General features: G+C 49.3%; 1 non-coding gene across 1 annotated transcript; it reads left to right on the forward strand.

Moving 5' to 3' along the window:
- The first annotated feature begins 12,033 nt into the window (after positions 1-12,033).
- LOC133086083 (U6atac minor spliceosomal RNA) lies at positions 12,034-12,159 on the forward strand. Its single transcript, XR_009699864.1, has one exon. It is a non-coding gene; the product is annotated as a U6atac minor spliceosomal RNA (small nuclear RNA).
- Positions 12,160-12,439: the final 280 nt, after the last annotated feature.

A 12,439-nucleotide genomic window follows, 5' to 3' on the forward strand; every position in this document is an offset into this window, starting at 1 on the left:
CACCGGAGCCAGAGGAAAGGGGGCTGTAAGACATAGATGCCGATAAGCTGTCTGGGGACAGTGGAGGATCCGGGGAGGAATGCAGGGGCCGGCATAGAAGGAGAGTTAAGCGAGGGCAAGGCCATCCGGGGTCCTGGGGAGATTCTGTGCTGATGAGGCCCAGCAATGAGGGACCTGGATGCGGAAGGTCAGCGTCGGCCTCAGGTGGGGGGACTGGTGGGTTGTGAGAAGAACCTGCTACGTAATTTGTGGGACCCAGTGCAAAATGAAAATGCGGGCCCCTTGTTAAAACATGATGAAAAAATTTAAGATGGTGACAACAGACTATTAAACCAAGTGCAGGGCCCTTCTAAACATGTCTGGGGCTCTGTGTGGCTGCTCGGGTCACACACCCATGAAGCCCGCCCTGGGTGTGAGGTTATCCAGAGCGAAAGGTCTGCCATCTCCTGTGTAAACAGACACCAAAAGGATGAGTCCAGGCTGTAGAGGTGAAAGGCGGGGTGAAAAAAAATCAAACTCCCTGAGGAGTCTTTTGGTTTTAAAAAATGTTAGGGAAAAGTAAATGCTCTCCATTAACAACACGTTTTTAACTTTTTAACAGGCCTTCTCATTTCTAAAACCATATAACAAAGGTGACAATTTTATGAGCCAAGTTATGTATAGCACATTTTATGTTCCTAAACGACCTAAGTGATTTTTGTAGGTCCTCAAAGGACATTAAAAAAGTAAGTGTAGTGAGGGAAAAAAAAGAACTGTATGTGTTTCTATTTCTCCATCAAATGTCCATATTTCTTTTATAGAAAAGTCATCTCTCCCACCATTCCTCTCTTCCTCCCTTTGTCCAAAATGTCTGGACATTTCTCATCCCGAGTCCAGACTAGTTTGTTTCTTTTTTTTTTTTTTAGAATTTTTATTTTATTTTTTGGCTGCGTTGGGTCTTCGTTGCTGCGCGAGGGCTTTCTCTAGTTGCGGTGAGCGGGGGCTACTCTTCGTTGAGGTGCGCGGGCTTCTCGTTGCGGTGGTTTCTCTTGTTGCAGAGCGTGGGCTCTAGGCACATGGAAGCCTTCAGTAGTTGGCGGTGCACGGGCTTAGTTGCTCCGCGGCATGTGGGACCTTACCGGACCAGGGATCGAACCTGTGTCCCCTGCATTGGCAGGTGGATTCTTAACCACTGTGCCACCAGGGAAGTCCCAGACCAGTTTGTTTCTTACTTGTCAGTGCATCTGTCTTTCACAGTTCAGAGGCTGCACGTCCCCAGTGTTATGAGAGCTGGCGTCATTAGGTGGATCACACATCCTCCTCCCATCCCCCACCCCATCCCAACCCACCCACTCTCAGCTACTCAGTCATTACACTATCAGACTATGTCTGAGAACAGCTCACAGAAAAGTAGCGGATCTGGTCCCAGAGCTTGAGGAGGGAAACGAGGGAAACTGAGGGTTAGAGGGAGAACTAGAGGTGGCATGAGAGCTCGCTGCTTTGCCTCTGCTCTTGGAGGTCTGTTTAAAATGCCTCTCTCATTCCCCGTTTCAACCTCCCTCTCTGAGTAACGGGTGGGGCAGGATTATCATTGCCTCCTGGGCTGAGATGCACCTGTGCACCTGCAGCTCTGAGGATGTGGGACCATTAGGCCGTTGCAGGACCTGACCTCCTTGCTCTCCACCTGGGGCCTCAGGAAGCAGGGACTGTCACTCTGGGCACGTAGCCAGGTGTTTTCTCTCTCTGGGCTTTTTTTCTGGAACCCTCAGGGGAGAGATGGACTAACCATCCCCTAAAATTTGGGGATTCTGCCCAGTGGAATGATCTTCTCCCTGATATCAGGCCAAATCAGCAAGACTGTGAGACCACAGATCTCCTTGGAATAGGCTCAGGAGCTAACCTGAGATGGAGACACGTACAGGGATGAAGGGTTATACTATACTTCACTGCCCAGGGGGGAGCGTCCAAAGGGAGTCTGGGAGCTAGAAGTCAACTTAAAAAAGCAAAGAATTTCCCTTCCACCCAGCTCAGCCCCGCTTGTAAACTGCAATGTGAACAGCTTCGTAGCAGCAAGGCTTGAGAGAGAGCCCTCAGGTTGGCTCCCTTGCCACCCCTCCCATCCCACTCCAGGGTGGGGCTGCTGAGGTGGAGCAGAGCCAAGTGGCCCCGCAGGGTTTTCGAGGGACAGGAAAAGAAAGCCTCAATCTGGAGAGCAGAAGCGGGGGCTGCTTCACCTGCTCTTCCTGCTGACAGACGCCAGCCAAGCTGAGCAACCTCCTTCAGTCCTCAGCCTCGATGCTGTCCCATCCTCTAGCCCTCACTCCACCTCCACCCACACCCCCCACCCCCAGTCTCTGGGGCCACAGAGCAGCCTCCGAGGCAGCCTGGGGCTGGAAGAGGCTCTATCAGGGACAGTCCCGTGGGCAGGACCAAAGGTCAGGGCCGAGGGTCTGGAGGCTCACCGGGCGGCCCTTCCCCACTGGCAGTGACGCAGCTGGCTGGAGCCCGGCCAGCTGGTGGCAGCGGCCCCCGGGGCAGGCCTCATGCCCTCGCGGCCAGGGTGACTGAATCTGCCAGCTGTGGGGCCCGCCCGTGCCAAGTCTGCCTTGGCTCCGTCTAGTCGTAATCGATGCTGGCGCCAGGCCAGGCCCCCTGCCAGCTCCGGTCACACTCGGCTAACGCCAGAGGCCCAGCCCATTAACTCCTCGCCAAGGCCCATTGTCTGGGTCCCTGCCCGGTGGTTTATTTACTCCGGGGCTGGACAGCAGGGGCTGGGAGGAGGTGGCCTGGACGGCAGGCAGGGCGGAGGGGAAGGGAGGGGCGGAGGGCTGGCTGAGCCCAGTGGGCCGGGGGGTGGGGGTGGGGGACAGGATGGCGGCCTCCAGAGCCCCAGGGCAGGGCATGCTGGGGAGGGGTTTTTGTTTGTTTTTTAAGGTTTTTTTTGTTCTTTGGGGCCACGCCAAAGATTCCCTGTAAAGGCAGAGCAAGATAGATGCACTTCCAGAGGCCGATCCGTACCTTAGGGGTGGGAGCAGGCGCTGTAGACACTGGACCCTTAACTCCCAGACAGTGGCCTTCAAATCCTCTAAAGGAATTGTTTACATTACATACCCTCTTGTATTTTTTAAGTTGGCATTTAAAATTTTTCATTGCGAGTTTAAATAGTTCCAAAGGATATCCTTTCTAGCATTTTATGAGCATTGATTGTTTTCACTTTCCATGTGTCTTCATTTGATTTTATATTATAGTCATGAAAATTCAAAGAAAAATGGATATTGACACTTCAAAACAAAAAATTTAAAATCTCTTTTAAAGGTCCAGTGGAATCTAAATATCATAGCAATTTGATATCCTCCATTATCCATTTAAAAAATAGGGAAACAGATTCTAATTTTTCAACAGCTGGAAGTTGACATTGTTTCTTTCCCTCCATGAGCTCCATTCTACTCCTGTTATAGATTTTATCCTAATATAATGTATTTTTTATGATTGAAAATCTTCTATTGAGTAATGGATCAATAAAAAATTTTAAGTTAAAACTTCCTTAGCTAACAATTTTTGTTATGGTTTTAGTTGTTGTCACAATGATTAATACTTGATTGATCAGAGCCATGTAAATAATTATAAAATTTGATAAACAACTATTAAACGTAAAAAGTAAATTTTATTGGAAATACATCTTTTAATGAGGTGGCAGGGGCATTTTCTTCCCAATTAGTGCATCTATATGTGAACGACTTTGACTTACTGCTAGACTGAAGGTTCAGCATCTATTTCATTCCCACGTTTTATTTTTATAGATTTAAACATTGAGAATCATTGTTCACATAAGTAAGTAAATAAATATATGGAAACCAATGAGTTTTGACATAGGAATGTCATTCAATTCTTTGAACTTCTTCCAAGTTATATGCCTAATATCATTATCATATTGTTTTTAATGATCTGCTGACAGTTTGATTAGCATCTCCTTCAATTTTGTTGGAAGCAAAGAATTGTAAACCACCTGACTTACAAAAAGACTTGTTACCCCATCCTGAGAGTTCTCATACCTACTCCACAATGCAGTGCCCACAGTGGGGGTCAAAATGGGTGAGTGGTGTAGCTGTCTCTCTTAAAGCCCTCTTTATGAGAAAGGGGATGGCTTGTCTTAGGTGCATTTTTAGGAAGATTGCTTTTAGGAGAGAGAGCATAGAAAACTGAGGATCAGAAAATGGATTCTCTTACACTTGATTCACAACTCCTTTTGAGCACTCCTGGGGTACGATGCCCCAATTTCATGACTAAGACTGAAAATTTACTTGGGGGTCAGAAGGTAAATTTTGACTCTTCTGCTAGAAGTGAGCTCAAAAATAGATATGATTTAAACACACAGATGCTTGTGGCCAATGCTCCAATTCATGTTACCGAGTCCAAGCTCCTACTGCTTGCCTCACAACAGGCCAATCAATCGAGAGACGAGGTGTTGGGGTAAGGAATAGGAACTTTATTTGGAAAGCCAGTAGACCGAGAAGATGGCAGACTAATGTCCTAAAGAACCATCTTCCCTGAGTTAGAATTCAGGCTTCTTTTATACTAAAAGGGGAGGAGGTAAAGTCAGGATTCCCCAGATTCTGTAGGGGATGTGTTAATTTCTTCCTTCCTGCAGCCATTCGCAGGTGGGTCTGGTTGGGATGTTTCCTGTGAGCTAAACAAAGGTATTCTAGCTTAACACTCATTACCTGGGAGGCAGGGCTCCCAGAGATGGGCCAGTAGGTATAATTTAGGCTTATAGGCAACATCCCTGCAGTGATTAACTAGTAGTAGAATACAAAGGTTCTTCCCTATTACATTCACAGCCCTCAGACTGCCCTTAGCAGAGCTAATCTCCCTTTAGTCCAGCCTTCCTCAGGCTCCCACCTGCAACCTGCTATTTATTAATACTATTTATTGAGGGTCCCCTGAACTGAGGGAAGAAAGTAGCTGGAGGCTGAGAGAGACCCTGTTCATCAATTAGAAACATCAGTCTATATCAGGGACCTAGAGAAGCGGTTTCCAGCCAATCGGCAAAAAATTGAGGGGCAGCATCCCCAGATTTTCATATATTTATAAATTATGTACATGTACTGCTGTCAATCCCTACATTATGTGGGTTACATTTTATTTTAGAAATTAAAAACAAAGTTTATTTATTCCCTACCCCCAGTGGATTGTCGACTTCTTTGTAACCCAGCGCTCTAGAGCTTTTGCTCCAGGGTATCCTCAAAGCCCCAGGGAATGTGTGGGGCTGGGGTAGGAGGTGGCACTGGAATCTTTGCTCTGGCTTCTCAAAAGCATGGGGCTTTTCGGTCCTTCAACCAATGTTTACTAAGAGTACGTGCCAGGTGCTGTGCTGGGGTCTGAGAATGCAAAGTGACACACTCTTCTGTTGTACAACAGTGTGAATATAGTTAACACTACTGCACTGTACACTTAAAAATGGTTAACATGGAAAATTTTATGTTATGTGGTTTTTTTCCATACACAGAAAAGACAGTATCTAAAGAGATTATAGAGTAGTGAGGGAAACAGAGAATTTGCTCATTTGTTTATCTGGCAACTTTTCATTAAGGAAGTGCCAATCATGTTCCAGGCCCTGGGTAGGTGCTGGGGAGAAGCCTGTAAGTAAAACCAGGCACAGTTAGTCTCTTATAGAGCTGACGGTCCATGGCCAGGCAGGAATGTACACCTGCACTGCCCTATACAGTAACTACTAGCCACGCATGGCTGTTTAAATTAATTAAAATTAAATAAAATGTAAAATGCAGACTCCAGTATCACTAGCCACATTTCAAGTGCTTGATAGCCACAGGTGGCTGGTGCCACCATATTGGAAGCACAGAGGGAGAACTTTCCCATCACTGCAGACAGCTCTAAAGCACGGAGTGTGGTCACCGCAATGAATGGGAGGAGCCAGATCATCAAGTAGTGACCTCGTCAGCCTATCCAGTGCCTCGGGGGCAATTTGTAAAAGATTTTCTGTCTAGGCAGGTGTAGCTCCATGCCACGGATAAGGCCTGTGGAGCACAATGTGGTTCTGGGCCTAAGAGAAGTCCAAGTCTCAAGAACAAGAAACGTAAACCACCATGTGGTAACCAGGTTCCCACTCGGGAACTCTGAGTTATGGTCTAATCTCATCGCACATTATACTCTCCCGTCAATGGACCACGTGGCCTTGCTCATGCTGTTTTGTCAGCCTAGGTCCTCTCCCCGCATCTCTGCACCAACTAAATTCCCTTCAAGGCCCAGGTGAAACACCACCTCCTTTCTCCCCACAGCCTTTCCTGAGCCTTGTATGAGGCTGATTAACATTTATTGAGCACATATTGTATGTGTTATAGGTGGGCATGGGCGGTGGAGTCTGGTACTGTGGCCACAAGATGAAGCCACAGACTTTCAGTGTGAGTGGTTTAAGGTCCCAGAACCACATGGCCAGCCGTGGTGGCTTCACCGTCATCGGCGCACATTCATCAGGCAACGGATGCTGTAGGACCCTGCACATCACCCCGTATGGTCAGGCCACTCAAGATGGCTGTTCCCTTGCTCTCTGTACATCCCCTGGCTGACCAGTCCCTGTTTCACCCACGTGACTACACAATCCTCTTAATTGTAGGGTTTCATTAGTCCCTGGTAACGGATGGGCCCACCTGATGTGAATTCCCCCCCTTAAATGGTAACCTCTTCTCCTCTAGTAGCGAAGCCTACTGCCATGTCCTGCCCGCTATCTGCTGCACACGAGGGGGTGTCTCGCTCCAGGAACCTTTGTGTAAGATCCCCCTATCCAATAATCCATTGATGTCTCTGTCACTGTCTCCGGACTCTTTCTTCGGTCTCAAAGCTGGGCAACTAGCAACTACAAGGCTTGCAGGCCTGTGGGGTGCAGCCCAATAATCCCCCACCCCGCTCCTAACTTGCAACTTCTGGAGAGCAGTAGCGGCCTGACACATCTTGTGTCCACCTCCTGCCTCAGGTTACACATAAAAGACACCAGAAAAGCACTCGCTGAAGGAGTCTGCCCTTCCATGCCTCAATTATCCAATCTGAAAAATGATGAGGTTAACCCTTACCAGCTGACAATGACTTCAAAGTCTCCAGAGAGTCTCTAAAGAAGCTGGGAATGTAAATAGCCACTTATCAGCCAGAGTTCTCAGAGCAGATCGAGACGTGGGCTGGTCTGACTTTTCCTATGCATCAGAAAATCTTCCTCTTCCAGGTGAGTGTCAAGCGGGATAGGTATAGCTGCCTGAGTTCTGGAGTGATGGAGATGTATCCCAGCAAAACGCTTCCTGCCAGCGTCTGGCTAGCGGCCTCCTCAACCCTGTAGAACCTGCCTGGGTGAGACTGCAGCTTCTTTGTTTTCACAGCTGAGGCCTTGGGCAGGGCAGCCTGAAGACCCCCACTCTGTGCTGATGCTGGGGGGTGCTGTGTGGCCCTGTGAGAAGAGGGTGGGTTCTGGAGTCGGGCCTGGGTTCAAATCCTGGTTCTGCTGCCAGAGAGCCCAGTGGCCCTGGGCAAATCACTCAGCCCCTCTGAGCTCATTTCCATCTTTGTAAAATGGACCATGATACCTGCTTCACAGGTTGCCGAGGAAACTAAACCCTGTGGTTTAGAGGTTAAGATCTTCACTCTGTCGCTTACTGGCTGTGGGTCTTCAGGCGAGTTACTTAGATGTTCTGAGTCTCTGTCACCTCATCCCTAAAGGGGGGAATCATAGTGGAGGCCAACTTCAAGGATCCTCGTGATGAGTACTTAATGCCTGGTGCATGGTGAGCGCTTCGTGAATGTTGGCATTTATTGCTTGACCTTTCCCACAAGTGAGGTCAGCAAGGTGGTTATTACTGTCCCTGCCCAGCGGGTCAGGCAGGATCCCGCTTGCTGTTGGGGGACACTGGATGAGAATTTGCCTCCCCCACATCCTAGTCCAGGGCTTCAGATCAAGCCCCCCAGCCAAAACCTCGTTCTGGTCATTTCCCTGGGCCAAACCCCAGGCTCCCAGAGTTGCCGGATAGTAAAGAGCCCAGCCCTGAGCCAGGGCTGCCGGCTTCGCTCCTTTCCAGAGGGCCTGGGGAGCCTCTGCATGTCAGTCTGTGGCTTTGTCACTTGTCCCTGCTGGAGTCTCCCCATGGCCAGTGGGAAGTTCCCGCTCCTTATTCACGCCCGAGGTTCACTTCACTGCCCAAGGGAGGCCATGCCTACCTCCCTGGTTGCTCAGGGTCGGGGTGGCACGGGACAGTGAAGGAGCATCTGGGAGCCAGGGAGGAGGAAGGGAGCTTGGCTCTGCCTCCCAACTCTCCTGACAGCAGGAGTGCGGTTAACGTAAAGCAGGGCCCCAAGGAGAATAAAGCCTGGGCTAAGTGGTGGGGAGGCTGAGGAGACAGGAGGTCAGGGAAGGGAGGAGAGAGACCAAGATTTACAGAGCTGGGAGGCACCTCCTCTCTGCTCCACTTTTATAGGTAAGGAAAATGATGCCCATTTTGCCCAAAGTTACATAATTGCTTGTAGGAAAGGTTGGGACAACCTTCTTGCCTCTTGAGTGCCCACCCAGTTTTCCTTCCCGTACCCAATGCTGCCCGCATTTTCCACGCTGAACAGTTGGTGTCGAGCAAGACTTTCTCTCCCCCAACCCCAACATCACTGCCCCAGCGCCGCATACCACCCAAGGGCCCAGGCTGGAGGGGGAGGCACCCATCTTCCCTTGAAAGACCATCAGGATAATCCCATCATGCCTTGCACCCTGGTGTCCTCAGTCACCACCTGAAGTCTGAGAATCATGGTCATCCTCATCCCTTAGATTTTTACTCCTGTAAAGCTCTGTAATTCCTCTAATCTGATCAATCCACCAAATCCTTTCACTTTGCTCTCTGGAACTCATGGTTTATCATCAGCAAAATCTCCCCCTATACTCAACCTTCTCTTCGAACATTCCTTCACCTTCCTGCTCTTGATGGAAACCTCCCCGATCCCCAAAACCTAACTTCCTTGTAGCCGCCTCCTGTGGTCACTATTTCTTCTACATCCCTCGTACCAGTGAGTCTGGAGGTGGGGAGTTGTCCTCCTTGCTCCTGATGGCGATTGCTATGGTTTCTCTCCTTTCTCCTCACCCTAAAACTTCATCTCCTTTGAAGGCATCAGAAGAATCTACCTCATCTAGGTGAGTTTCAGGAGGGCTAGATATTGCCATCAGACCAAATCAGCCACCGCCCTTCCGAGTTGTAGAAATTTACCACACTTTAGGCCATTCCACTCAATCCCAGAATATGCTAGTGCCTGGCTCACTATATTCCTCTCCACCACCACTCCTTGATTATTTTTGAGACCTTAACAATCATTCTTTCATTCAACAAATATTTTTGAACGTTTATTATGTGCCAGGTACTATTCTTAGAATTGAGGATATAGAAGTAAACTAGAGAGAAAATGTCCCAGCCCTCAAGGTTCTTGCATTCCCACGGGAGCAAGGGTAATTAACATATAAATAAGTACTGCATAAAATATTAGGCAGAGATGCTATGAAAGGGAAAAAGGCAGGTGAAGGATTAGTGGCAGGGGATGAGGAGCTATCTCAGACACAGTGGGCGGGGAAAGACATCTACGTAGATGATGTTGTCTACATCTACCCAGCACCTACCACTGGTGGTCTTTGACCTCCTCTCTGCACCAGTCTTCTTCCCACCTCTGCCACCCACTCCCATGACCGTAGCCTGAACTCAACAGTTTTGATACCCCCAGTCTCTGACCACCACTTCCTGTGTTTTTAATTTATTTATTTCTATTTATGGCTGTGTTGGGTCTTCGTTTCTGTGTGAGGGCTTTCTCTAGTTGTGGCAAGCGGGGGCCACTTTTCATCGCGGTGCGCGGGCCTCTCACTATCGCGGCCTCTCTTGTTGTGGAGCACAGGCTCCAGACGCGCAGGCTCAGTAGTTGTGGCTCACGGGCCCAGCTGCTCCGCAGCATGTGGGACCTTCCTAGACCAGGGCTCGAACCCATGTCCCCTGCATCGGCAGGCAGATTCTCAACCACTGCGCCACCAGGGAAGCCCCCTTCCTGTGTTTTTAGCTCATTGACTCTGTCACCTCCATTGTATTCTTTGTCCCCTCTGGGACTTCCATTCCGCTGAACTCACCCTCTTTCACTGTCCATCAGTCCGTTATTCACCCACTTACCTCTTTCTCCAGCTTGAGTCTGTGTTCTGTAACAATAATCGCCCCGTTGAACAAGCCCTCCACTCTCTTGGCCTTTTGCCTTTGGTTGGGCTCTCCTGACACACCTCGACACACCTCGACCCTGCTTAACCCCAACGCCCTACCTACTCTGCACCTGTGCTGAGTAGCTGAACACCGCAGGGAAAATTCACAGCCACGTTGACTAGTCGCACTCTACTTTTCTGACCACAAACCTCAAGTGGGCACTCAGCTTGACCAGTAATCCTACTGTGTTTCTCTACTAGATTCACTGCCCCACTTTCCAGATGAGCGTTTCACATCTCCTCTCTTCTCCAACTCTCAACACCTCCTCTTTCTTCCCCACTGTTAGCTAACGACCTTGCTCCTTATTTTGCTCAGAAAATAGATGCAGTCATGTGAAAAGTACTTGTCTTCTCACCATCAGCTCTCCCAAGGTGCCTGCACCTGTACCCTTGCCACTGCCTTCCTTTCTTACAATGGATGGCCTCCTCTCGAATTCCCAGCCAGCCCCTCTACTTGTGCACCAGATTCCAACCCCTTCACTCACTCCAGGACTTTGCCCCAAATCTTTCTTCTCCTTCCTGTGCTGTGCAACTGACCCTCTCCACCAGATGGTTCCCTTCAGAAGCTAAACGTGCTATCATCTCTCTCATGCTAAAAGCAAACCCTCCCTTGACCCTACGCCCTCTCCAGCTCCTGCCCCTTTCCTCCCACCCCACATCCTTACCCCCATTCCCTCTCAGCCCACTCCAGCCAAGCATTTGTCTCTGCCACTTCGTTGAAACTACACTTGTCCGAGTCACCAGTGACCTCCTTGTTGGTACATCCAAAGGTCAGTTTCCTGTCATCTTATCCTGCCTCTCAACAGCATTTGCATGGTAGAGAAATTGCTGTCGTTTCCTCCTACCTTGATGGCAGCTCTTTCCCGAGCTCCTTCACTGGCTCCTCCTCTTCTTGACCTCGAAGTGTTAGCATAGTATGGGGACTTCTTTCCTATTTACAGTCTCTGCCTGCTTAGATCACATCTTGGCCTATGACTTTCAGTGTCGTCTAGAGGTTGGAATCTTTGAGAAGCAATGGGGAACAGAGTAGAGGATGAAACAGCAGCTCCAGCTCAGGACCCCCTGCTTGGATGTTAATCCCCGCTCCACCCTGACAAGCTGTGTGACCTTAATCCTCTGTGCCTCAGTAGATGGTATCTCCCGTCTACATGGGGTCTCCCCAATGCAGGGCCTGAGACAGAGGCTTAAGTGTGAGTAGTTTATTTGGGAACATGACCCGGGGAGCAGGACTGAGGGAGAGGAAGAGTGAAACACAGATAGAGGGTTGCTGACCTAGGTGTGTGAACTAGTTGGCCACCTCTATGGGTGACTGCTGTTCCATCCTGCAGGACCTTCTGAGAAGCTTTATGAAATGTACTTCAGAACCTTCCAGAAGAAAGGGGGATCACTTATACATTGGCTCCTATGGAGTTACCCCAGGGATGTTAACTCCCTGCAGTCCTGGGTGGCTCATGTGTCAATGCCAAGTGGGTCCCATGGGTGTCCCCGACACCAGGGTGTCAGGAGGCTTTAAGAGGCATGCAGAGGGACACTGTTGGCTGCACTTGTGTGACACTGGTCGAGGCCTGTGTAGGACCGGTTACCACAGTGGGGTACCAAACGAGAGGAGAGGCCGAGGGAATCTGAAGTGGTGCACGTGACGTGCCCAGTACAGATGGGATAATTGTAGAGCTCTCCTCATAGGACTGCTGGCCCTTAGTATGTGGCCATCAGCATGGTGGTGACTCTGATCCTGACATCTTCCCTGCCTAGTGGACATCTCAGAGGCCTGTCATGTCCAAAACAGAGCTGTGGTGCATGAAAGGAGAGAAGGCTAGCACTCCCCTTGACAAGGATGGAAGAGGCCCTCGGGCCTGACAACACGCATATGGTTAAGGCATTGCCACCTACTTCGTGGCATCTAACCACTGTTTTTTAGAACTACCATATGACCCAACAATCCCACTACTGGGCATATACCCATATATGTGGAATCTAGAAAAATGGTATAGATGATCTTATTTGCAAAGCAGAAATAGAGATACAGATGTAGAGGACAAGCGTATGGATACCAAGGGAGAAAGGGGGGTGGTGGGATGAATTGGGAGATTGGGATTGACATATATACACTATGGATACTGTGTATAAAATAGATAACTAATGAGAACCTAATGTGTAGCACAGGGAACTCTACTCAATGATCTGGGGTGACCTAAA

This window comes from Eubalaena glacialis, chromosome 2, assembly GCF_028564815.1.
Source record: "Eubalaena glacialis isolate mEubGla1 chromosome 2, mEubGla1.1.hap2.+ XY, whole genome shotgun sequence".
Taxonomy (NCBI): Eukaryota; Metazoa; Chordata; class Mammalia; order Artiodactyla; family Balaenidae; genus Eubalaena; species Eubalaena glacialis.